Here is a 25,525-nt window from a genome sequence, read left to right as displayed (position 1 = left end):
TTGCATGGTCTGCTCGTTCTCCGGATTTGAATCCATTAGATTTTCATTTGTGGGGACATTTAAAATCTATTGTACACGCAACATCGATTGAACATGCTGAAATACTACGAAATAGAATAGAGCAAAGCTTCCGACAAATTCGAGAAACACCAGGAACGATAGAGAGAGTAACCAGATGAATGACAGGACGCGTGCTGGCTCGTCTTCAAATGCAAGGTAGTCATTTCGAGCATCTTTTGTAAAAGTAATTAAAACAGAAAATTCATTATATCTCATACACGAAGACAGATAGGACATGTATTTATATGACTTTTTTTCATTATTTTTAGGCGTACAATCAGCTGCCAAAGTGGGTCCCACAAGTTACGAAACACCCCTGTATATATTTATCGTAATATGTATTTTCATAAGTTTTTCAATTGTTAATACGTGCAAGTAAATTTGTTTCGCCAGGTCACCAGTGACCGACGCGGCGCCCAACGTGGTTAAATAATAAAATTTCGAATGAAAACACACGCGCGATTGTTTGTGTACTCTCGGTTGACCGACAGCTAACTGCGACGTTGATGAACGAATGGTTGGTAAACTAAAACTCCGTGTCGTGGCTCGCGAAAGTACGTAACGAGAGACAATTGCGACGTCGTTTCGTCGATTGAACGCGCGCGCGCGCGCGCGCGCGTGTCCAAGGGATGTTAAGACGCAATTCGTCATCGGCAACTTACGGTGGTGGAAAGCGGTCCCCAGTCAGGGCTGTCACAGGCCACGTGGTTTCCTCGCCGGAATATCGCCGCAAGCACGTGCTACTTTCCCGCTTGGCTTCTCTCTCTCCCTTTGAACCTTCTTCTCGCACGCAAGATTCCGGTCTGTCTCCGACTGTTATTGTTGTTATTATTATTATTATTATCTGTCCACCCATTCATTCACTCGAGAACCACACTCGCGAACGAGATGTTTTGTTTTCTTTTTTTTTTCTTTTCTTTTCTTTTCTTTTCCTTTCCTTTACGAATTCGCGAGTGTGACGCCCGCTCGCCGATTAATCGACGGCCGGACGGCGACGAAAATAAATTTGTACGTCGACCAACGTAATGACACAATTACGCGGCATTCTGTGCTTGGAGGCGTAGGGAAGCTCGCGCGATGATTTACGAGGCACGGACCGCAGACGGTCAATGACAGTGCATGCGCGCTCGCGCGGCCACCGCACGACAGCGAATCGTCTTAATTAGGCGCGATTAAGCGGGACACGCGTTCCCATACCGTTCTCTATCGTGCCTCGCGGATCCACTCGCTCCGTCTCGCTCCGTGCATAAACAGCCGACCGATGGATGGATGGATGGATGGACGGACTGAGAGCGCGACGGAGAAACGAGACACGGTGTTGCTTGCACCCGGTTGGCACCGCGCGACTTGTCCGCTTGCTGACCATCGTAGCACTGAGCTCTCTTTCCGAAGCGACGAGCCATAGGGCTTCGAGCACAACCACGGCCTCACCGTCCCGCGGCTGCTTAACCAGCCACCAGTCCGTCTCGCTTGCTCGCTCGCTCTTCTCTCTTCACTTAGCCGGTATTTCTGCTCCACGTGTGTACGCACGTGGCCCCGCACGCACGCACGCACGCATACACACACGCATACATACACACCAGTGAACGCCACTCCCCAAACGTTTTCTGCTGTACACACGTATTTAGTCGTGACGGTGAATCACAATCCTTCGGGATGCCCGGACTCGAGGACTCTTCCGGGATCGGACGGGATCCGGTTCATCGAGAAGGACGTTCTCGAGGAGGAGGCTGTTCCCTCCGTCGAGAGAAGGGTTCCACCGTGTTTTATTTGCTGCGCGAACTGCGGTTCTGGTCTATCGATTCCTGGCGTGGTGGTTCTGAATGGCGTCTTCGATCTTTTCGTAGGGTTGAGCTTCGAGCTGGAGGGAGACGAAGGTGTTGCAAGACCGTGTGTGAACGTTCTGTTTAATTGTACGGAGTTTAACTTTGACTTAATAGGTTTTTAGAGATAGTTTAATACTTTAATTTTATAAAGCCTGTCGTATGACAGATCAGAAAGGGCAAGAGCAGTATTCATACTGTTCTTGTCTTTTGTGCATAGATTTTATAAGAATTGTCTCATAAAATAATGGATTTTACACGTAGATAGGTTAATACCTTTTCATAGAGAACGAAAAATAGATGCTGCATCCGACTAATGCGAAAGAAAAATTACGTAATTATACTTGAAAGAATAATAGTGATCTTCGTATATCTCCTGCACGCGTTCATCTAGAGACAGTATACCAAATAAATAAATATACCAAGTTACTATCCTATTTGAAACATTTTTTAAATGACAAATATAGTTTCAGAGATGATTGCATTTATAGATTAAAACGGGACACCCTGTGTATATATATATATATATAATACTCTCGAATTCGCTCTTTTCTTAATAAACGCATCGAGACAGACCTTCTTCTGAAAAATTAATACGCACTTGTTCCACTTTCGTAGATGTGATTATCTGAATTATCTACTTTTGCAAGATGTAATTATCCAAACAAGTACCTGAGTGCCAACAGTCCCAAACTGCAACATTTTTTTCTCAGTAGTTTTAAGTATATTTAAGTATAACCCAGGCAACAACAAATAATAAATTTATTACTTTTTAGTAATTTCGATCGAGTGATATGATACCGACGAGTTCGAGAAGGAAAGAAAGGGACAAATTATTGTATACGGTTGGGTCACTCGTTATGGTCCGCAAACCATTTGCGCAAGGGGTCAAATAACGCGAAATTAAGTGACGAGCGTCTTTAATCGGATGAATATTCTTTTTAATCGTACGAATATCTTTGATCGAATGATTCTGAATGGAAAGAAGGCACCTTAGAGATCGAGACGAGCTTTTTTTTTGTCTATCTTTTCTATTTTCGACAGTGGAATATCTTATACGATAAAAAGTCAGTGTGATAAAGAGATCTATCGCAATTCGCAAAAAAGGCCTATATGAGATGTACCTATTAGCTTCTTAAAAATTTAAAGTTATATATGAGAAAAATTAGGTATTATATGATATAAAATGCTATGCTATAAAGTAATATATTTAATTAATATAGTATAATACTGTATAGTATATGTTTCTATGCTATAAAGTAATATATTTAAGTAATATAGTATAATAGTGTATAGTATATGTTGTAGCACCGTGCAATATGGTACAATATGTCGGAATATAGTATAATTATACTATATTAAGTATATAAGTATGGTTAGATTAAGTTAAATTTGAAAGATTAAAGTATGTATCCAAAAAAAAAAGAGCATTCTAAGTCCTCGTCAAGATATTGCCGAGGAAAATCGGAAGAAATTCTATTTCAAAATGGACTATCGTAGCGAAAGGATTGAAAAAGTCCTTCATTCTTTCGCTTCCTGGCGAGGAAGTAACTGAATCGAAAGCAAGGTTAAGCTGCTGGATGTTTCATGCTTCAGAATGGTCAGAAAAGCATCGAGTTCTGGAGGAATCGCCCCTCGGTCGAAGAAAGGCACGAAAGTTCGGCGACGCGGAGCGTAATTTCCCCGCGCGAGCTATCATTACGCGAGAACTCGGGGTCTTTTTTTTGTTTGGAAACTTTCGAGCGAAGCGCACGGAATCGTGGATCGTACGTTTCGACAGAAAGTTCGTCGACGGTTTCGTACCACGACAAGAATCGATGCTGCTCGAGTCGAATCGAGACGGGCTCGGGGCCATTGCTTCCACCAGCGTAACTTTTTCGTCTCGTCGAACCGACTGACCGCCGCTTCCCCCCCCCCCCCCCCCCCGCGAACTTTCAATTACTCCGACGATGATTTCGACTGCCGGAAATTTCGCGGGCTCGAGGAAGCGTTAAATGCCTCCTGAAATTAATCGCCTTCGTCTTCGATCCTCGCGAATTCGACGAACCTCGTGATTTTCACGACCGATGGAACTTTCATTCGCTTCCGATTTTCACAGGGTGAAAAGTAAAGTTTACCCGTGGCTATCGTAGATGAATTCTATTCCTTCGATTCGATGGAGGTACGTGCGAAGAATCTTCCGCGCAATTGATCTTGACCTTGAAGTTCAAGGTCATTTTTTTTTTTTTTTTTCATTGTATTCTACTGATCACGAAGGGAAAACTTTTTCGAGGAATGGTTCTTTGGAAAAATGGTAAAAAAGTTTCTTAATCGTTTAACACGCTTTTGGAGAAACTATCAATAGATTTCGATGTAATTTAGGCATGAGTATAATTTTTGAAGAATTATTTGACATGTATTTTTTTTTTTTCTTTTTTTCGTTCTTTGTCGGCAATCATCGATGTTAAAAAGATGAAAACTAAAATTGGGAGGATCCGGAACATATTTTGTCGAATATTTCTATTGGAAACTAAAGAAGTTTCTTCGTAAATTGATCGAAGTATTATTTTTTAATGACGAATTTAATAGCGTATACTATTTTACGAAAAAACTATTTTTCTGAACAATATATTTAAAAGATATTTATTATAAGTAATAAGTATATTTTTTATAAGTAAATGTCAATACTTTCTTCATTACGAAAACTATATATATTCAAACACAAATTACAGACAAATTCGAATCTTGATTTCTGCAAAATTGCAAATATTTTACTCACTAAACGTGCAAAACAGTATACTTGTGAATTTTCCCTTTTTTCGTAAATATGTTATAGTCAGATGTTACTATGTACTTCTATTGCATACGTTATACCAATTTTATTGTAAAATTACTTTTATTATTAAATACCAATCAAGACACGATCAATCTTTCAATGTCGGTTCGAATCTCGAAAGACAAACTAAAACTGCAAGAATGAAAATCTAAAAAACCAACCAAACAATGTTGAACAACTCCTCGTGCTCGTCTCCTTGATCGTTCCTCGGTACCAAACACGTTAGATATAAATCTCGTTAATCGTCGGTAGATCGAAAGTAGGTATAATGTCAAAGGTCGAAAGCGTGCGATATTGTTACTTCATTCGACGAAGGCGAATCAATCGTACGACGAAGCTACGAAACAGCTTCATTTTCGCAGATCATTCGACAAGCCGTTATAGCTCGCGCGCGCGCGATGAACGTTGCACGCGAACAAGCACTGTAACCTGTTCATTAATTATTTGCCCCCGTCGCGAGAGTGGTTCGCGAGTAGGCAACAATTTTCATTCGTTTCGCTCTCTCGACTCTGCCGTGTAATTGCGATCACATCAAAGGGGTTTCCCCTAGCGGTAAATAGTCTCGTTTTCTGCGAATCATTCGACGATTTGTTAAGCCACTCTTGGCCTCCGCCGCTACCGCTTTTATTAATTGTTACACTCGAAGATAAATAACCACCGTTCCCGCGGAATCATCTCGCGATTTATTCACCGCGTTTCATTATACTCTCGCGATGGTAATCACCGGTTGTACTTCTCTCGCGGAAGAGTAGGCAAGAGTTAATGTTGTTGTAGAAACGTTTGCAAAAGGTAAAATCGTAGTTTCATCGATGTTTCATTAACGTGTCTTGATCGCGCGGGACCGCAAGATCATTTCGAATATTTAGAACAATTAAAATAAACTGAACGTCATCGACTGAGAAATTTTGAACTGGACGATATCACGAGAAATGGTGGCACTGTTCGACAATTAAAGATTTTAATAAAATATAAAAATGATGTTTCGAATAATCAAGTGAGACTTTCGTGCTCGTGTTTGGCAAAAATATATTTTCCGCAGCGTCGCAATTCGAAAAAATAGAAATATTAAAATTATCAATTATTATTGTTAAGAATTATTAACATAATAATTTATTAATATAGTGATTAATAATATAATAATTTATTAATATAGTAATTAAAATAAAATGAACGTCATCGACTGAGAAATTTTGAACTGGACGATATCACGAGAAATAATGGTACTGTTCGACAATTAAAGATTTTAATAAAATATAAAAATGATGTTTCGAATAATCAAGTCGACACTTTCGTGCTCGTGTTTGGCAAAAATTTATTTTCCGCATCGTCGCAATTCGGAAAAATAGAAACATTAAGTTTATTAATTATTTAAAAATGATTTATATAATAAATTATTGATATAGTAATTACTAATATAATTTATTAATATAATATTATTATAAAAAATATTAATATTCGAAAAAATAATAAAATGAAAAATCGCTTAAATGTAGACACATAAGAATATATAGACACATCGTCATTTGATATTGGAAGAAAACTCTATTTTGAGAGTCCTTTTCTCCATCGATACTAGCACGCTACAATATTCAACGAGACGCCAATTTCATATTTCTGTGCGATCTTTGCGAAACACACGTACAGACAAAAAAAAGGAAGAGTCGATGATTCGTCGTTGGTCATCAATCGAAATCATGGAGCCGAGGGTAAAGCCACCAGACGGTACGTCCGATCAGCGACGTGGCCAATGAATCATTCGCTGGATCACGCGCTCGGAAGAGTGAAGGAGGAGGAGGAGGAGGAGGAGGAAGGTTCGTCTGGGTCGTCGGAAGGAGAGATTCCTCCTTGGCGAATTTTCGCAGCGAGAACTTTGATCCGTCTGGCATCCCGACGCGTTTCCACCCCAGAAGGATTAAAAATATATTCGGCGAAACTCGAATCGCAGCCGCTATTAGGTACACACATACATGCACTGCTCACAAAAATTAGAGGATATTTCAGAATGGATACGAAGCGATAAAAAAAAAGGGGCTTTTGATTTTCTTTTTTTTTTTTTTTTTTTTTTATTTATTTTTCAAGAATCTCGTTTCCATGAGTATGCACTAATCGATTATGCACTTTGATTGCTTTCTTATCCAAGGGAAATGAGGTTCGGACAAATATGTTATATTTTTAGTATTTTTATATTGTATGATGTTTGGTGTTTTATATCGTACATCCATTGCACACGAGTCTTTCTTTCACGTGGAAGGAAACCGCGTAGAAAGAATTCATTAGTAATATGAAAAAAATGCCAAAAAAGAAATTATTGTTGAAGATCATTTTTATATATCTTCGCTTTGTTTACCGATCAAAGATTTATTTTATACATCTTCATAGAGAGATGAACGAGTAAGTATTCCTCGGTACTTTACCGAGTTGAACTATTGTTCCTTACAAAGAGTAATCTCTGATATCTAATATAAGCGAAAAAAAAAAAAAAAAAAAAGGAACGGCGTAAATCGAGGAACGATTTGTACTTTCTAGTTGCAAATGATATTTTTCTTTCAAGTTGCATATGAAATTTTCAGAAAACATGACGCAATACGAACGACGAAATATATATAATCCGATTAGAGATGAAAGAATTCGTTTGTAATTCTGAATATTGACAAAATCAATCAAATTAATTTTCCCCTTTTCGCACAAAGTAAACGTTTGACTACGTTCAATCCTTTACATTGAAATTCAAAAAAAAAAAAAAATTCGGTATCCTAGATAAAAATTGCTTTCGTAAAAATGCAGAACGTAAAGTACAAATTCCTTACGAGCAGAATTGAGCGACTCGAATCCAGCTCGAATTCATGCGGACTCTGCGACGATTTATTTTGAAAAAAGAAAAGAAAAAAATTGTTGACATACGTATCGAGAAGTGATCGATGCGAGAATGATTCTGTTACACAGACACAAAGAACAACCGCAAAATTGAATTAAATACAGCAAAGAAGTTTCGCGAGTAATTCTGTTTTCGTCGATGTTGCAGCAACGTAGCATGTTACTTTTTCGTGGCACATCGTAAAAAACACACGTCGTCAACAGTTTTAGACGTTGCATTAAATCGAGTAACTTGATTTCTGGGGGGAAAAAAAGGAACGTGCATGGTTGCGAGCGCCACGGAGACCGAAAATGGAACGCAATTTAGAAGAATGACTGCCGAAAGTTTCAGTGGACGATGGCAAACGCCATTTTACCAACGAAGCTTCGTTAGAAGTTCGCCAAGCTTCATAAAAATGACGCCATGTTGAAATCGGATGAAATTTGTTTTCAAGAAGAGCCTGAATCTATCAGGGACCTTTAAATTCGTTCAAACTTAATCACATAAGATCACTCGATTTGGTCCTTTTATTTATTTTGTTTTAAAAACCTGGGGAAAGAAATTTTTATCAACGAAGCGACAAATGACACCGCGCGTTTTACTTTTAGGTAAAACAATTCTGAAAATAGCGCGAATTTATGAAAATCGTCATTGAATGTTCGAGTTCTCTTGCGATTCGACTCTTCATTCTTGTAAAAAAATTTCAAATTAATTACCACAGCAGAATACCTGCCACATTTGCTTCATTGACGACTGTTTGTGAATTTTGTCCAGTTCACAAAAAAAAAAAACCCCGGTTTGATATCTTTGTAAATAATGGCAATGGAATTATATTACCTTTGAATCGTCGCGTGGAACATTTACAAAAGGAAATTGGCGAATGAAAGACATTTGCATTCTGTTTTGTCAATCGTGAAATTGGAACGGCTATTTAGGTTTTGTAAACGTGGCCATTATAAAAAAGTCCGGGGCATTTACTAATTGCCATCTTATTTCTCTTTCTTGCTTGGCCAACGGCGCCTAGGGAAATGAACGTAAAAAGTCGTTGATAAAAACCAATTTGACAAATAGAGTAATTTCCCACCATTTACACAGCACGCGCAGCGAGTCAAAGCTTTTCAGGAAAATGGTCGTTCGACTCCTTCGGCAACTACTTAACTTAATTCCGTTTCAAATAGATCTTAATTCTTTTCGAATGCGTCGTGATTTCGAAATTTATCGTGAACATTGTTATTGTTAATTTTTCACATAATATTTGGAACACTTGATGTTTCGCAAATAACAAATTTCCCATTAATTTACACATCGTCGAACAATTACTCAACCAAAGTATATACATATGCAGGATTTTAATGTTCAGTTTATTTTTATGATATTCCAAGATCTTCAAAAATCCTCGCGAAACCACAAAGGCGAAAAGGAACGGTCCAGAAGGAAGTTGACATGTCACGAAGCTAACCTCGCTGTTGCTCGCATTTATACGAAACATCCATACAATTTTAATGTCGTTTCGGTTTTGTGAGCGCTGCTTAAAACGCGCCCCTCCGTTTTACAGATTGTAAATTTACAGCGTGACGCAGAAACAGGAGGTTGGCCCTTGTCAAAACACCGTCGTCGTGGAAATGCAAATCGTATTTTGAAATAAACATGGCGCAGAATTAAACAATGAAAATGCCACGTTGCGAGCGCAGTTGGCTAACGCTGCAGACAGCGATAGCTTATGAAGCCCGTGCAAGTCTTGATTAATTTTGAGTCTTGAAAGTCTCGAAGGTCCTGGCAGATAACGAGTCACCATCTTGATGATGAATTTTACACGTTAAGGAAAGTCTGCACCTTAAGGATTTGAGGTACGATGTATAAATTGATATTGTTAAATTTATAATACATACAGCTGCTCGTGAGAGTGTTCGGGCGCTGAAATTCCCGACGTTTGAATATTTAAACTGTTGTAATTTCGGTTCAAAGACACCGTACGACAATAAACCTGGGCTTGTTTTAAAACGTGAAGCCGCTACTTGAATGTGCCATAAATTGTCGTACGTAGAAAATATTTTTTTCTTGACTAAATCCAAGATATGTTTGAAGATTGAAACCCTTTCGTGCGATTTTCTTTTTACTAATCTTCTTTCTTGATTTCTTCTATTTTCATCGCTTGAGTTTAGTATTCAAAGTTCACTGAACTGGCGACGAAAACTTGTGCAACTAAGGATCGAGACATCAATTGTCAAATCCACAGTGGATTCAGTACTTCGGAACAAATTTTTTTCAATGTTTTTATATACTATGTAGACAATTTGTAGAATTTTCAATAATAAAAGCGTTTTCATTTTCTCATTCGCTACATGTAAAAAACAATTCAGAATAAAAAAATAAATGTTGAGTTTCGAAACTTGAAAATGAGCCAAAATTTGTGGTTGTACGATTTCCTTTTACAAAAACGGTAACAATATGAATATCGGTAATTCAATATCCGAATATTTTCACGAGCGACTGCATGTTATTCGTTTTTATATAACATATAATTTCTATAATATATATTATAGTTTATATATTATAACATAACATAATATACAATATAATTTCTAAAATACATATTATAGTGTATATATTTAACACAATATGTAATACAATTTCTATAATATATATTATAGTACATACATTATAATATAATACAATTTCTATAATATATATTACGTACTTAAAAAAAAAAAAAAAAAACAGATGCTCATAAAAGCACATAAAATGAACATTTATCCATCAGACGTTCAAGATTTTCGAGACTGCCTGGTGACTCGATATTGACCGAGATCTTCAAAATGAAAGACTAATCACGATCTTAAACGAGTTTCGAGACGTCGGAGCGATTTCGAATTTTCACAGAGTGTCGAAAAACTTTGAATTACTTCGGAAACTGGGAGGTCGTTAGCCGCTCTAACGGCCCCGATAAATACGATTGTAATTAACGAGAAGGGAGAGGCTAACGTGGACTGGTTAACAGGCGTTACGTTAGAAGCGCGCATCTTTTCCAAGGCCAGCGATGGACGCGGTCGTTATTAATAGCGGCCACGCGTAATTTACCTCTTAGAATCCATCAAAGGTACACCATTATATCGCTATGGACGTAATTAGAGCGCAATGTCCTCGTGCATCTCGTCAGATACGGTGCGGTGCGAGCGGGAACCGCTGAAAGGATCAACGATATTCTTCGTTTCTTCTTTTTCTATTTCTCTCTCGCTCTTTCTCTCTCTTAAACTGACCTTCTACGGTTCTCAGCTTCCTTCGCCTTCACTTTGTAAACGAAGTCGGTCCGGTTTGCCATGTTCGAAGCTAATTAAACGACGACGTCCTCGTCGTCGTCGACGTCGACGTCGTAATCAACATCTATTTTGCACGTGATTAATTGCCCCGAAAGCATTCGCGATAGAGTTTTTGCGGCGGCCCGAGTGAAAGCGTGCCGGGCCACCGACGAGGCGCGATAAAAAAGGCGAGAGCAGTGGCACGATCGTTTAAGGTGCGCGAAGAAAATCATCGTGTCCCGAGTAAATGTACAGCGGCTCGGGCTACATCGCGTTAAAGTAATTTGCAGCTGTACATCCGGCGACGGCTAACTCTCATCCTCCTTCTTTCATTCGGACCTCCCGCCAGTTTTCCAACCCCTCGCTGACCCTTCCTTTTGCTCCGCTCCGCGTCCTGATTCACCCCCAAGATGTTTTAATGTACAACGTATTAATCAACACGGCGCGACGTCGTGCACGGCGGCCGACAAAAAAGGCACCCACTCTGTGCGCCCCTGTGATTAATTAACGATCGTTCTAACAAATTATTCGTGTTAACCCTTTGCTGTTAACGCGCGACAAGCCGAGATAATACAAAGCGGAAATTAAATGGCGGGAAGCTGGTCAAAAACTTTGAAATAATTACCTCTCCCTTCGAGCTCTCAGATAATATTCCATATTGTAGCAGATGCTATATTAATTTGCACGACTAAGCTTCGTTTCAAAGTCTACGTTTACACTGTTAAACACCACTGTGATTCTGTGAATTTTATAAACGACGCCGGGAACTGAAATTCAAATTTCTCGCGCTTTTATTTTAATTAGGGACTGTCATTTGCAAATTCTTTTTGCAAATTTTTTTTTCTACGTACTTTGAATTGTCATCTTGCATAAATACGTAATTTCGATCGTTTTTTCCAGTAATTAGAAGCATTAGAAATTTTATTTGTTGCGTACAAATTAATCGAACTCCTTTTAAAAGTGTTTCTCCGCTATATTTTAAAAAGGATAAATTTAAGAAAATTAATTGACAAATTTCATTTATCCAAATCCACGAGATATTTTATGTTCTCTAACAGAAGATCAGAATTGCACACGTTAGATTCAATGAAGAGATTCAATTAATCTACAAAAATATATAAGTTGCGATAAAAGGAATTTTATCATTTCATAAGTAGAATTCTATTACTTTGTAAATTCATTATCGCTACTCTGCTTCTAAGTAACACAATTACAATGACTATCGATATTTACGTTTCTAACCACCAACATTTTTGCAATCTTACAGAAAATCAAAATGTTTGATTTAGTCGAGTAAATCGTTTACATGCTACCGATATGTCACACACGCACACACTGCGTTGCAATGTTTTTATTCATTTCCAAGACGTATTAAGGGAAGAAAAACCAAGTCATCCGCCACCCGGCTGATAATGTAATTACATTGAAATTTTCACCACTTACTTAGCGTACTTTATACTGTTCTCTTCAAACGGCGTCCTACAATCCCGCTCCTGCAAACTTTCCCAGACGACTAAATTGGACTCTTAGCAGGAAATGCCTGGGTAATTAAGGCAATCAGTTTACGAGGTTAGAGCGTTACCGGCATGCGAGCTAACGATAACACAGACAGCGTGTGTCGAGCGCGATGTCGTCTTCTTTCTCTCCTTTTGTGTCCGCTCACACCTGCCTCGAATCTTTTAAATAGTACGATACGGCATCGAAGCAATCGACTTTGGTAATTTTGCTCCCGGTATTTTGTATGCTATGGGTGATGCAAAATTTTCTGCAATTTCCTATCGTATCGTCTATTCTGTTAGGTCGTGCAATGTGAAACGTTCAATTTTTATATATAGAGATTATGTTTTTTAGTATTATGGGTATTGTATTATATTATATATAGAGTTTATGTCTTATCTGGAATTACTTTATTACAATTATATAGAGTTTATGTTTTCAGTATTATGGGTATTTTTATATTTTATTTATATATATTTGTATTCATTATATATATATTATATATATTTTTATATAGAGTTTTATTTTATTCATATAATATATTTATATATATTTATATATAGAGTTTGTGTTTTTAGTATTATGGGTATTTTTATATTTTATTTATATATATTTGTATTCATTTTATATATATTATATATATTTTTATATAGAGTTTTATTTTATTCATATAATATATTTATATATATTTATATATACAATTTGTGTCTTTAGTATTATGGGTATTTCTTAAGTTTGGCCAAAATAGGCACCATTTATCGTATCGACGACATTTTTTTAATAAGATTGACTTCCACTTTTCAAAGAAGCGATAAACTTGGTTTCCAGAAGCGATAAACTTGAATTACAGTGATGTAATGTCTTGGTTTTCAGAAGCGAAACTTGAATTACAGTGATGTAATGTTCTGCTTCTGAACATTTTCTGACGCAAGCATGATTCCAAACTTTTGAAAAACCTATTAGAGAGACATCTGGGGAATAGGGAAGATGAGAGACGCATTACGACCTAATTTGAATTCATGCGAGAAAAGAGAACGAATTTACAGAGTAGTGAACATACCGAGAGAAGCTCGTTTGGAAAAGAATAAAATCCAACATTGACACCTTTAAAAAAAAAAAAAAAAAACACCTTTCCCAAATGCGAAATATAATAATGGATTTTTATGTGTTTATGGGAAATTTGAAAGTACAAAATTGCACAAAACTGCATGTAAAAAAAAAATATGTAATATTTTTTATAATATGTAAAACAATTTCTTAGCAAGATTCCATTTCTTTAATTATATTCTTGAAAATAAAAATTTACATAAAAATCCGTAGTCTAATAATAAGCTTTCCAAAAAATACCAAACAATCTCTAATCAAAGAATAGCAACTGAACAAATCAACGTTCAAATGTTGAATAAATCTAACATCTCATATGGCATAAGCCAATGTAATAAAACAAATATGCATTGTGAAAGGAATATTTGCACGTATATTTCTATTTTTATTATCTATGTATAGAAAGCTTCAAAGCCAACCAATGTAAGTTATTTTCCATTCAAAATTTCAGAGAATGAATCAGTTTAATTGTAGTAGTCTGGTGATTATATTATAACTAAATTCTTCCATTAACTGAAAATTTTGACAATGAAAGAATATTTGCATAGCAAAAATTATTTTTAATTTACACTGATTGACTTCGGAGCCAATTTATACTGTGTCTACATAGTTATAATAGAAATCCTTAATTTTCTTTGTATAAAATTTTTTTTCCTTTTTTACCTTAAAATTCAAAAATATATTCAATATATTTTACATCACGATCAGTATTCGTATGTAACAAAGCGGAAATTAATCATTCTCGTTGCAGAAGTGATAAGTTTGAATGATAAATATTGATGAAAAATTTGTATATTATTTTTACGAGAACAGTAGCCCGTACTTTAAGTAATTAATAACAAACGTAAAAGATACGTTAATTAATTAAAAAAGAGAGAGACTACATAAATTCGAAGAGAAAATTGTAAATTAATTCCATACTTAAAAATTTCATTACAAAATAGAGGATTGTGTCGATTGAATCATTAGTAATTGGAAGAAAAGTGGCATTTCGTGCGTAGCTCGATTTATTAAATTTCGCGGACTGGGTAGCGACAAAAAAATCTGCCTTCAAAATGAAATGATTCGTAAACTGAATTTTTTTCTTTCTTTTTTCTTTTTTTTTTTTTCTTTTTCGCTCTAGAGTGGGTCAGCAGTGTACTTTTCCTTTCAATTATTCATACGTGAAGTTAGGTGAACGTGTATCACACCGGGAAACTTTCAACACCCGCGATGCGATGAGGTTTTTTGCGCGCGCTTCTTCATAATTTAGAGGTGCGAGAGCATCAGGCTCCGGCGTTTTTACATACGAAAATTCCTTGAAAAATGTAATTTCGAACGATTTTTATACAGAGGGGGAGGATCACGAGCAAAAAAACCAAGCTTTGCCTTTTTTTTCTTCATCAGTTTTATCGCATATTTTCAAACTACAGGGACAGAGGTACAAACGACGCGCAGCAAATATTTGAAAACACGTTTCAGTAGTAGAAACGTCGTTTCTACGAGAATATAAATGCGCGAGATATTTCCAAAATCGCGCACACGTTAATGCAATTATTTATCGCGACACCGAAAGCTGTAGCGGCTGTAAAAAAGGAAAATAGCACAATTACATCACGTGTACGAAACACTTTTGTTTCAAATGAAATCAGGCAAACCCTTCCTTCATATTTTTCACCACTCATTTCGCGTCATATAAAATCACACAAAGCAATAATACGTTCGCTTAAATATAATTAAAAACGATTGTTCCTCCGGTGCGTATAATTTTGAAACGCGTACTGTTTCCGAGCCAGGAAATCGCTATTTACTTCTTGTTTAACTTTGTGATCGAATACCGAAATGTTATGTGATGATCGAAATGTTAAAACGAGGTACAAAAAAAAAAAAAAAAAAGGAAAATTGTATGGTTCGACAAAGTTTAAATAATTCACTGCGAGCCAACTGGGATTGGGAAAACGAGATTTACGATGCGCATCCTCTCTAATTAAGTGCTTATTGCGAAACGTTTAAGTAGCTTATCGTCGTATATTTGGCAAATACCTTCTATGGCTGCCATAGAAATGACTGATGTGCCAGAATCTCGAGGATGTATCAATGAGGCACGAATATTTCAAACAGTACGATAACGATGGTGATCAAAATGACTGCTCGTGAGGAACATTATGGCTGACCGCTGCTCCACGCCGCCTTTACCTCGTAAAGCTATTTCAATATTTAAAACCGGTATTAGGTTCCATTAGGCGAGTCGACAGTTAAGAGTTAAGGGGCTGAGACAGAAATCGACGTGGCGCGTTGTCCCCGAATTGCCTGTTGTATTTATAAACAGGCAGAAACGAAGAGTGGCCGAGGCCAGCTTCTACGTGCGCTGGCATTCCATCTTGAATCTATGACAAGATCGACGAAAAGATATTTTTAAAGTTACTTTCGTAAATCTTGTGCCAAGAGACAGTGTCTTTCTGTTGTTCGAATATCATAATATTCGAATGTTGTATTATGAGAACAGGTGAATCATCTGGTATTGGAGTTTATCACAGGGTGTCCCGAATTTAAATGTCAACAGTTAGATTTTAGAGAAAATCTTATGTTAAAAGATATTACTCTATAGATAGACAATATATCGTCCTTTATTATCAGTTGAAATCTATTCTTTTTAAAAGTACGTTAAGAAATGAAAAGATTTCTTCTTTCTGAGAAAAAAATAAATAGAATGAAAATAATAAACTTGATAAATATAAAATAAACAAAATAAAAATTTATAAAAATTTATAAAATATATATATTTATAAATTTTATATTTTATAAAATATATATTTATAAATTTTATATTTTATATTTTATAAAATTTATAAAATATATATTTATAAATTTTATATTTTATATTTTATAAAATTTATAAAATATATATTTATAAATTTTATATTTTATATTTTATAAAATTTATAAAATATATATTTATAAATTTTATATTTTATATTTTATTAAATATATATTACATATATTTATAAAATATAAAATAAAATAAACATAATAAAATAAGGTAAATATAAAGTAAATAATAAACTTCTCAATATTTCAAGTCGAGCAAAGGAAAATGAAAAAAAAAGAAATGACTATCTAACTATTCATGAAATACTTAAAATATTATACTTCAAATATTGACGAATCAAATTCATAAAGTACTTGTACTTTTAGCGAGAGAGAGAGTATCATTCACTTCACTTTAATTGGCTAAATTCTCTCCTCGCGTCTAATAAACAAACTCTTTGTACCGGATACTTGTACCGACGACCACTCTCCGTCAGGGAGTGACTTTTTACGCGTTTCTCACGAAGTATCTTATTTATGGCGGCGGAAGACAGTAGCCGACTTAAACTGGTCAAATTCCTATCTTTGTTCCCGCGTCTGGACTCGTCTGGAGCAAAGCGTTTCATCGTCGAGAATGTCAAGAGGATTAGAAGTTTCATCAGTCTCGAGGCGTTACCACGGTGCTTCGCAACACGGGCCGAGGGAGCTTCACGTGCTGCACTTCAAAGGGAACGCGGCAGCTTCGAGATTGCGTTAAAAATCTTCGCTACGAACGATGCCGACTTGTTCCACGCGAGTAATTTAGTTATCGTTGGAATCGAAGGCTGTAGCCGAGAGAAATTTCCCACTGTGAAAATTACAAACGAGTTATCCCTCCGCCGGGAACTCTCTATATACCTGTTTATTGGTTGCTATGTATGGTTTATTGGAGCAATTGTCACGGAACGTGAACAAACTTTCCCAATGTGGGAAAAGTGGAAGGTAGGAGAGTGGAGACGGAGGAAAAAAACAAAAAAAGTTGGGCAACGTCGATCGAAACGTTGCCTCGTGATTTTCGTTCGAGGTGAATTCGAAGATGGTCCTGAGAATGCCAGGATAATTTCAAGCTATCGTTGTTTCAGTTGTACTGCTGTTTCAGTGCTGATTTTTAGTAGAATTTGTTAGCGGAATTTATTACAATTCAGTTGCAACGATAAAGTATTTCATTTGTTTGTTATATCGAAGTTATTGTTTCGTTTCGTTAACTCCAACTCTAGTTTATGTGCTATAAAATATATTGGTTACTTGCAAATTTTCTCTCTGTCAATAAAAATAAATTTTTGTCAACGTACGTACATTAGAGTATCACGAACATCGACACTGTTCTTCCAAAGAGTCTCTTAATTTCCTTTCTTGTCTGTTTATCAAGTGATATACGAAATTTTCAATACACACGTATGTATGTACGTACACGTAATGATGACTTCGGGAGCTGATTGTACGCCTAGAAATAATGAAAAAAAGTCATATAAATATATGTCCTATCTGTCTTCGTTTATGAGATATAATGAATTTTCTGTTTTAATTACTTTTACAAAAGATGCTCGAAATGATCACTTTGCATTTGAGGACAAACCTCTTGTCATTGATCTGGTTACTCTCTCTATTATTCCTGGTGTTTCTCGAATTTGTCGGAAGCCTTGCTCTATTCTATTTCCTAGTATTTCAGCATTTTCAATCGATATTGCGTATACAATAGATTTTAAATGTCACCACAAATGAAAATCTAATGGATTCAAATCCGAAGAACGAGCAGGCCATGCAATAGGACCTCTACGACCAATCCATTTATTTTATATAAAGTCTTGATTCAAAAATTGCCTAGCCACTCGGCTAAAATTCGGCGGAGCTCCATCATGCATAAATCGCATACGAAGTCTAATATCGACTGGAACTTCCTCTAATATTTCGTGTAAACGCGTGCTCAAAAAATCAACGTACTTTGTGCCTGTTAGTTTCCCATCAAGAAAAAAGGTCCAATTAAAAATTCATCAATTATTTCTGCCCATACGTTTAAGCTAAACTGGTGTTGATGTCTTGAATGCTCAATAACTTCATCCTAATTATGATTATTATGAAAATTGACTATACTAGCTTACTAGAGTTTGCTCTGTTTATAAAATTCATTATATCTCATAAACGAAGACAGATAGGACATATATTTATACGACTTTTTCTTAGGCGTACAATCAGCTGCCAAAGTGGGTGCCACAAGTTACGAAACACCCTGTATATCAAAGAAATCGCACTTCAACCGCAGATCTTAAGGAACCTTATTACTCTTCTCTCTCAGCTCGGTGAAATCCCACGCGTTTCGATCGATCGAACTTCCCCACGTCGTCATAAAAGTTCCCGACCCCGTTTCAGGCGACCCATCAATTAATTAGATGCGTTTAGTTTCGCTATTCTGGTTTATCGTTTCCCCGAGAGCCGCGGTTATTCGCCGCTCAGAAACAAAATTCCCGATGGAATCCGCCCCTGTGAATTAGACAACAGTCGCGACCAACACCGACGCAATCTCTGTGTGTGTGTGTGTGTGTGTGTGTGTGTGTGTGTGTGTGTCAAAAACTCGTTCCGACCAACCGAGAACGGCGGTCGTAAATTTTTTTTTTTTTTTTCTTATTTTATTTTACGAGGCTCGATATATCTCCGATCATATTTCGGATATTCTCCTTTCTTAACGTCAGAGGGATTTCCGCGGGCCGTCTCGACGGATAAGCGGAGGGATATCATCCGATCTCCAAGTTCGTGTTTTTCCACACAACGGTGGAAAAAAATTTTTTTCCACCGGCGCGTTAAAAATTTCACAATCCAATCTCGCGGGCTCCCCAGCGACGGCAAATTTTCGTGGAATTTTACGGTGTCATGTTTACGGCTACGTAAAAGCGGCGACGCCGCCGTTTCTAATAAAACTTACGCGATAAAGTTACAAGTGTTGCCACCGTTCGCCTCGGAACGAAATTCCGCTTTTGAATGGAAGGATGTATTCGATGCTGTCGCGCGTTCTGCGACTGTCCGCGACTGACGGACAGCTTCGATTTCAGCAACGACTTTTCTTTATATTCTCATTGTCTTTGCTTGTCTAAATTGTACGTTCGCGTTATTAATATTTTTTACGTTCCTACACGGAATTTCTACTTGCGCCAGCGAGTGATTTCGATCTGACGTTGTACAAAATGATTTCAGCGAAACGATAATTTAGATCTCCAGAATTTGGACGCTTTTTTTTTACGTTTATTACGTAAATAATTATTCGCACGAGGAAGAAAAATGTGAAGTCGAATTTTGCACATTTGTGGTTTTATGGGAGAAGATTTTAGTATGGTTTAGTATCGAAAGTTTCTCCATCTTTCTTCGTTACCAACGCACTTGTAAAACAAGTTCAGCGTTGTAATAAGTAGTAAAAAATGCGCTTGGTACTTTGTTCGAGAGTTTTGTTCTACGTACTTGCATTTTTCTCTAATATATCGTCATATTCTTTTTGTGCCATTTCAGAAGAGTCTTGGGGAAACTTTTATAACACTTATATGGAAGAAATATTTAATATATAAAAAACTTTTTACCAAGCACAGAGTGAAAATAATAATCTTCAAAGTTGAAATCGAGATACAACGTGATTCATATTAAAAATAATATAATACCTTTTGAATAAATTAAACTAAGTGGTTCATTGGAAATTTGCTTCATCTGAATATTGTATTAAAAATTATTGTCAGAAAATGTTGCTTAGTGTAGAAAAATATTCGGAATTTTCTTACATTTGAACGGATGTAATTATAAAACATTGTGAATATTGTAAGAATTTATAACGCAGATGTGTAATTCACGGTACCGTGAATACCGTGGTTATAATAGTTTCATGTATTACGCTTCGTACTTGGAACATACCATGCTTCAGGCCAATAAAACACACACAAGCGTAGTATAATCTTCTAAAGTACAGTAAGTTCTTAAATTCTTACAGCTTCTACTAACGACCAAGCATATAAAAGTATTCTATTTTGTAGAGAAAATAAAAAATATTACAGATGATTTTCTTAGAGATTTCTTTATCTCTTCGATATAAATTTTGACAAGGTTATTCAATTATGTATCAAAGTATCGTGCAAATTGACGAGTTATACTTCGAGATTTTCTCTTCGAATGGACCAATGTTATTATATTACTCTGAAGAATATATTTATATTGTATTGAAAATTTACACAATTTTGTTCTTTCGCTGTAAAGAATATTACGTTTTCCAGTTTGACAAATTCTAAAAAATTTGAACGCCCATTGACTTTTTTAGTGATTGAATGAATATTCGTTGACTTTTATCACAGATGAATGATTTTCCTACTTAAGAAGACTGAAAAAAAAACATCCAACTCGACGAACGACTTCCCTAAAATTATGTTTCTCAGTTCGACGAATTTTAAAAAGTCTGAATGCATTATTGATTCGATTGACTCAGTAGAGTCGTCGACTTTCATCACTGATGGACGATTTCCTATCTTAAGAAGAGTGAAAAAAAAAAGTTTCTCAATTCCGAGAAACGAGTTTCCCAAGAAAATTATGTTTCTCGGCAAACTTCAAAGAATTCGAACTTTGAAAAACTTCGAGAACTGTACGGAAGAAGTTTGACCGATTCGGTGACGCGAGTCGTCGACCCGTACTACTTATGGGCGATTTCCTCGCGGAAGAGGAAGACGAGAAGTAGAAATAAAACATTACAAATTACCAAAGTCTGAGCTCAAAAAAAACAAAAAAAAGGAAAGAAAAAAGAAAAAAAAGAAAAAATCCGACTCGAAACACCACGGATCAGCGGCTGCAGCGTAGTCGTTGACCTTTACTACTGGGCTCGACAATCTGCGGGCTACCGTAATGAAAATACCCTCGGTTCGATTAGAGTCATTCGTCATAAAACAATGAACCGTCGTTGAATAAAGGGAAATACGTTCGTGGAGGGAAAGTTTCGTTCAAATAACGGCGTTCGCCGGCAGAAGCATTCGTTCTTTTCTCTCCCAGGCCGTTTCATCCATCTCGGGGCCAAAGATGTGGGGCCTTCTTTCACCGGCGACCTCCTCGACTACTTGGACCGTAACGAACAACCCTTTTACTTTCGAGTATCTGCCAGGACGTTTCCACTGTCTCCAGAAATGGAATTTATTTTTCCCCCACCTCCACCACCAACGAGCACCGCTCGATTTATGGATATGATTCCGAGAGAATCGAAGGAGGAACAAAAGGACTCCTCTCGTCAGTCCACGCTCGATCCACGGGAAAGAATGGGCTGCCGATGTCCTCGAGGTTCCCGGTTCCCTCTCCAGACACGAGATATACCTTTTACATTTCGGCGTTCGCGTCTTCGACAGCGGTCATTGCGGCAGCCGCGCAGCATCGATATCTCCCATCCGTGTAAAATGCACCGCAGTTTGCACTTAATTGCGATATAAATTCCACGGGCGATAAATCAGCGGCGGCCGCGGCGGGGTTAGCCCCGACGAAGGGAGGCCATGAGCCAGTTCTCCCCCGGTGCACCTTCGATCGTCGTTTAATCCCTCGCCCCCTCGCCTTTCTCTTCGCCGCCGCGCCACGTACTTACACGCTACTCTCGCTTACTCTCGCGCACGCTCTCGATGTCTCTGTATCCATGTACATACGTGTGTGTGTGTGTGTGTGTGTGTGTGTGTGTGTAACATTTAGACTATTGTATACACGGGCGCGCGCACATTCTCATACGTCCCCGTAGAGGACGGAGAGTAGAAACGGGTCTGCCAACTACGTAGATTCCAGCTCGACTGGCAGACTTCGAAATTACTTGCGCGGAACGAAACTGGTTCTGAAATGGACCGACCCGAGACTCCTGCTCGGTAGCGAACGCGTATAGCGGCGTAGAGAGCGGTGGTCACCGTGCGAACAATTTTCCCTCGACTTCCAAAGTGGTTTCTTTTTTTCTTCCCGGTGTTTGGTGCAATAAAATTCGTAATCGTGAGATTTAAGAAAGCGGTTGACTCAGACTCGACTGGAAGACAATGAAATATACAGGGTGTTTATAAAGTCTCTTTGCAATTTCAAAAATTTATTAAAAAAGGCAAATGAAAAGATCAGTGGAAATTATTACAAAATGAGACGTATATATTTAAGTTTTTGTTTTTTTTACCTCATTTAATATATGGGCACTATTTTGTAATAATTTCCAATTATCTGTCTTTTCGTTTTCCTTTGTGAATGAATCATATTATATCATTATATTATATTATATTACATATGTAAATCATGTTACATTCGGATTGACGTGAATATTGATACTGGATAGAAATTATTAAGAGGTAATAAACTTATCATTTGTTTTACCTGGGTACCATTTAAATATTTAAATAATTTAAAATAATTAAAATACTTATATAAATAAATAATTTAAATACTTAAATAACTTAAATAATTTAAATACCTGAAACTGAGAAAACGTTGCAATTTGGGACAAAAAAAATTCTAGACGTGCGTGGAACGTCACTCCAGGGCAAGAGGTTAACAATTAGTTGAGAATTCAGATACAGCTGACAAACTTTCGTAACCTGATTTCCTCGAAAACAAAACGTCGAATAAAAATAAAATTTATAATGTTAAATTTATTCTCTATTTTCGATTTATTCTTTCATCGCCCCTTCCCTGATTGTACCTCCAGTACCTACAGTACATTCAATACCAAGTAGTTTCATTACTTTACATCCGACACGATCAAGTGTCAAACAAGTTACAATAACTAACGCTTATTCGAGAAGACCGAGAAATAAATCATAAAGCAATGGGTTAACGAACACCAGCACGTTTTACTAAATAGCTTGTTTGAAAGAGTCACGGTTAACCGATCCATCCTCCAAATAACGCGAGAGAAGCGTCTCGTGGTCTCGTGGGCTAATTAATTTTTCTCCCTTCACTGTCCGACACACACAGTCGAATATCTCGGCTAGCAACCTTAAGGTTCCGGCGACGTTGCGACGACGATGACACCAGCGGTCTGTATAATGTATCATAGAGATAGGTGTCTGCCAATAGGTTCCCAGTTCCTCGATCAATCGACGAAAGTAAAATTGCAACGCGCTCGGCTTCAAACCGACGAAACGCAAGAGGATAGGAAGAAAAAAAAAAGGCGAAATATGCCTCGTCCGATCCAGAAATCTCTCAGCGACCACGAACGTCCAAACAGCGACGATCGTAAGAAATCCCGCCTTGAGATGTGGCACGTTAAAGCTGCCACAGAAAGATGCAAGGGGTGGGAGTGGTCCCGGAGATTCGGCGAAGGAGGAAATGGAAAAGGGAGAGAGAGAGAGAAAGACCGAGAGAAATTCATCCGAGAGGCTTGTCCTTGGTGGAGAGAGCGACGCGATTTGAACGAAATCGGATTTTCGGTGGTCATTCGTAGCAGCTATTGCACTTGAAATACCTAGGAACTCGTCTCTCTCCCGAGGGCGGTGGAGAGATCGGTTCGAAGGCTTTCTCTATTCCCATTTCGCGTCCCTTTTCTCTTTGTTCTATGCACTCCTGCGCAAATTACAAGCCCCGCGGCTGTCCTGTTCGTGTACCAGCCACCACTTGCACTTGAATAGAAACAGCAATGCTAACACCAGTCGGTGCTCCTCCTGATCCGTTCATCAGCGTTCTAATAGCTCTTAATGGTCGTAACGCCGTTCACGCTTTCATTACCGAGTTTTGAACGGATCGATTCGCCGAATCGGAATGTAAATTACTTCCCCCCTCCAACCACCCCGTGGGGTGGAAACCCGGCGACACGAACACGCCGGAACACGGGGGCAGCGTCGAATAATTTTTTACCTTTTTTTGCTTTTTTATCCTCGCTGGCTTTTGTGTGTACAAACCGTGCCGGAGTACTTTCAACTAATTGCTGGGAAATGTAACAACGAGGTTTCTACGTCGTTCGAGGTTTCGAGGAATGTTTTAGAGCGGAGAGAAGAGTAATTCACAAAAGTTATCCTTAGTCTCGTTTTCTTTTTCTTTTTTTTTTTCTTTTCGAAAGCGTTGTCGAATACGACTGATAAATGATGATCAACCAGGAGATCGCTGAAGCAATTGATCTCACTTCTTCGAGTTGGTTTTGTTTAGAAACTGAAGGCGAGAAAGGAAATTACTTACTGCGCGAGGCTGTTTCTCGGAATCAACTTGGAACCTGTTGATTTTCAAAATCAGTTCGATGATTCTCACGTTGCGTTGAACAGAATGATTTTCAATGATAAATAAGTGAAGTCAGTCTTGACTTTATTCAAAAACTGAGGAATCCCCGACGATCTTTACATTGTGAAAATCGAATGATTCTCAAACATGTGTACGTCTGTATACATCACGAACCAGTCGTTTTACTCGTTCGAATTGAGTTTCAGAAATCGCAGGGATCTTCAGAGGAAAGTAATTGCAGGACCTCTAAACGCACGGGCAACGTAATTCGATAAAAGTCGGTGCATTAATTCATTTCGCTTCTTCGAACAAATTTCACACGCCGTGATATATAGCGTATCAATCACAATTAATAGAAAGCGCAGATTGAACTGGGAGAGAGCTTGTCTTTAAAACGGTCGGGGACAGGATGCAGCTGAAAACGTTATATCGATGCAGCTGAAATTAAAATCGCTCTGAAATTAATAGCCTCAAGGCATAAGTACGTTAGCAGCTTTTTACATTAAAAAAGAAAAAACGAAAAAAGAAAAAATGGAAATCACGTTAAACTGAACGAGCAATTCGCGCCATTCGCTTCTGCTTTATAAAATTTGTCCCCCCATTTCTAGTCATTTGAAACATCCTGCCCGTATAAAGCGTACCCGTATGCAGCGTGGCCCACTCGAAACGTCGGAAAAGTCGTTAAACATATTAATTGATAATCTTACAATCTTAATTTCGTCCCCGTGAAAATGCAGATTTCGTATTAAGATATAATCTCGCGGCTGTTAATGTTCCATTTGTTCGCTTTGCGATATAGGTAAGATCCGATGGAAGATCTCCTCCAAATTTCAAGTCAATCGGTCAACTAAAACGTGACATATCCCGTCAGCCAGTTTAAAAAATACGGATTTGAGAAAAACATATTTGAAGTTTCTATTGCCCGTTGTACAAAAATATTCATACTTGCAAACAATCGGGCAGTACGAAAAGTAAAATATGACAAAATAATGATATAATAATATAAAAATAAATAATAATATAAATAATAATATTATAAAATGAAATATATTTTGAGAGAAACACATTTGAAGTTTCT

General features: G+C 37.3%; 2 protein-coding genes across 2 annotated transcripts in view; both read right to left on the bottom strand.

Annotated features, from left to right (window-relative positions):
* The window catches only part of LOC122538829 (facilitated trehalose transporter Tret1-2 homolog), a 60,333-nt gene extending 58,887 nt beyond the window's left edge, over positions 1 to 1,446 (bottom strand). The window contains exon 1 of the mRNA XM_043673268.1: positions 723 to 1,446. The gene's annotated coding sequence lies outside the window, so the exon portion shown is untranslated. The remainder of the gene's footprint in view (positions 1 to 722) is intronic.
* The window catches only part of LOC122538830 (dorsal-ventral patterning protein tolloid-like), a gene marked incomplete at its 5' end in the record, with an annotated part of 383,300 nt that overhangs the window by 124,151 nt on the left and 233,624 nt on the right, over positions 1 to 25,525 (bottom strand). The window lies entirely within an intron of this gene.

The sequence above is a fragment of the Frieseomelitta varia genome, unplaced genomic scaffold (assembly GCF_011392965.1).
Source record: "Frieseomelitta varia isolate USP_RPSP 00005682 unplaced genomic scaffold, Fvar_1.2 scaffold_180, whole genome shotgun sequence".
In the NCBI taxonomy this organism is placed as follows: Eukaryota; Metazoa; Arthropoda; class Insecta; order Hymenoptera; family Apidae; genus Frieseomelitta; species Frieseomelitta varia.
This window is presented reverse-complemented; position numbering and strand designations above follow the sequence as displayed.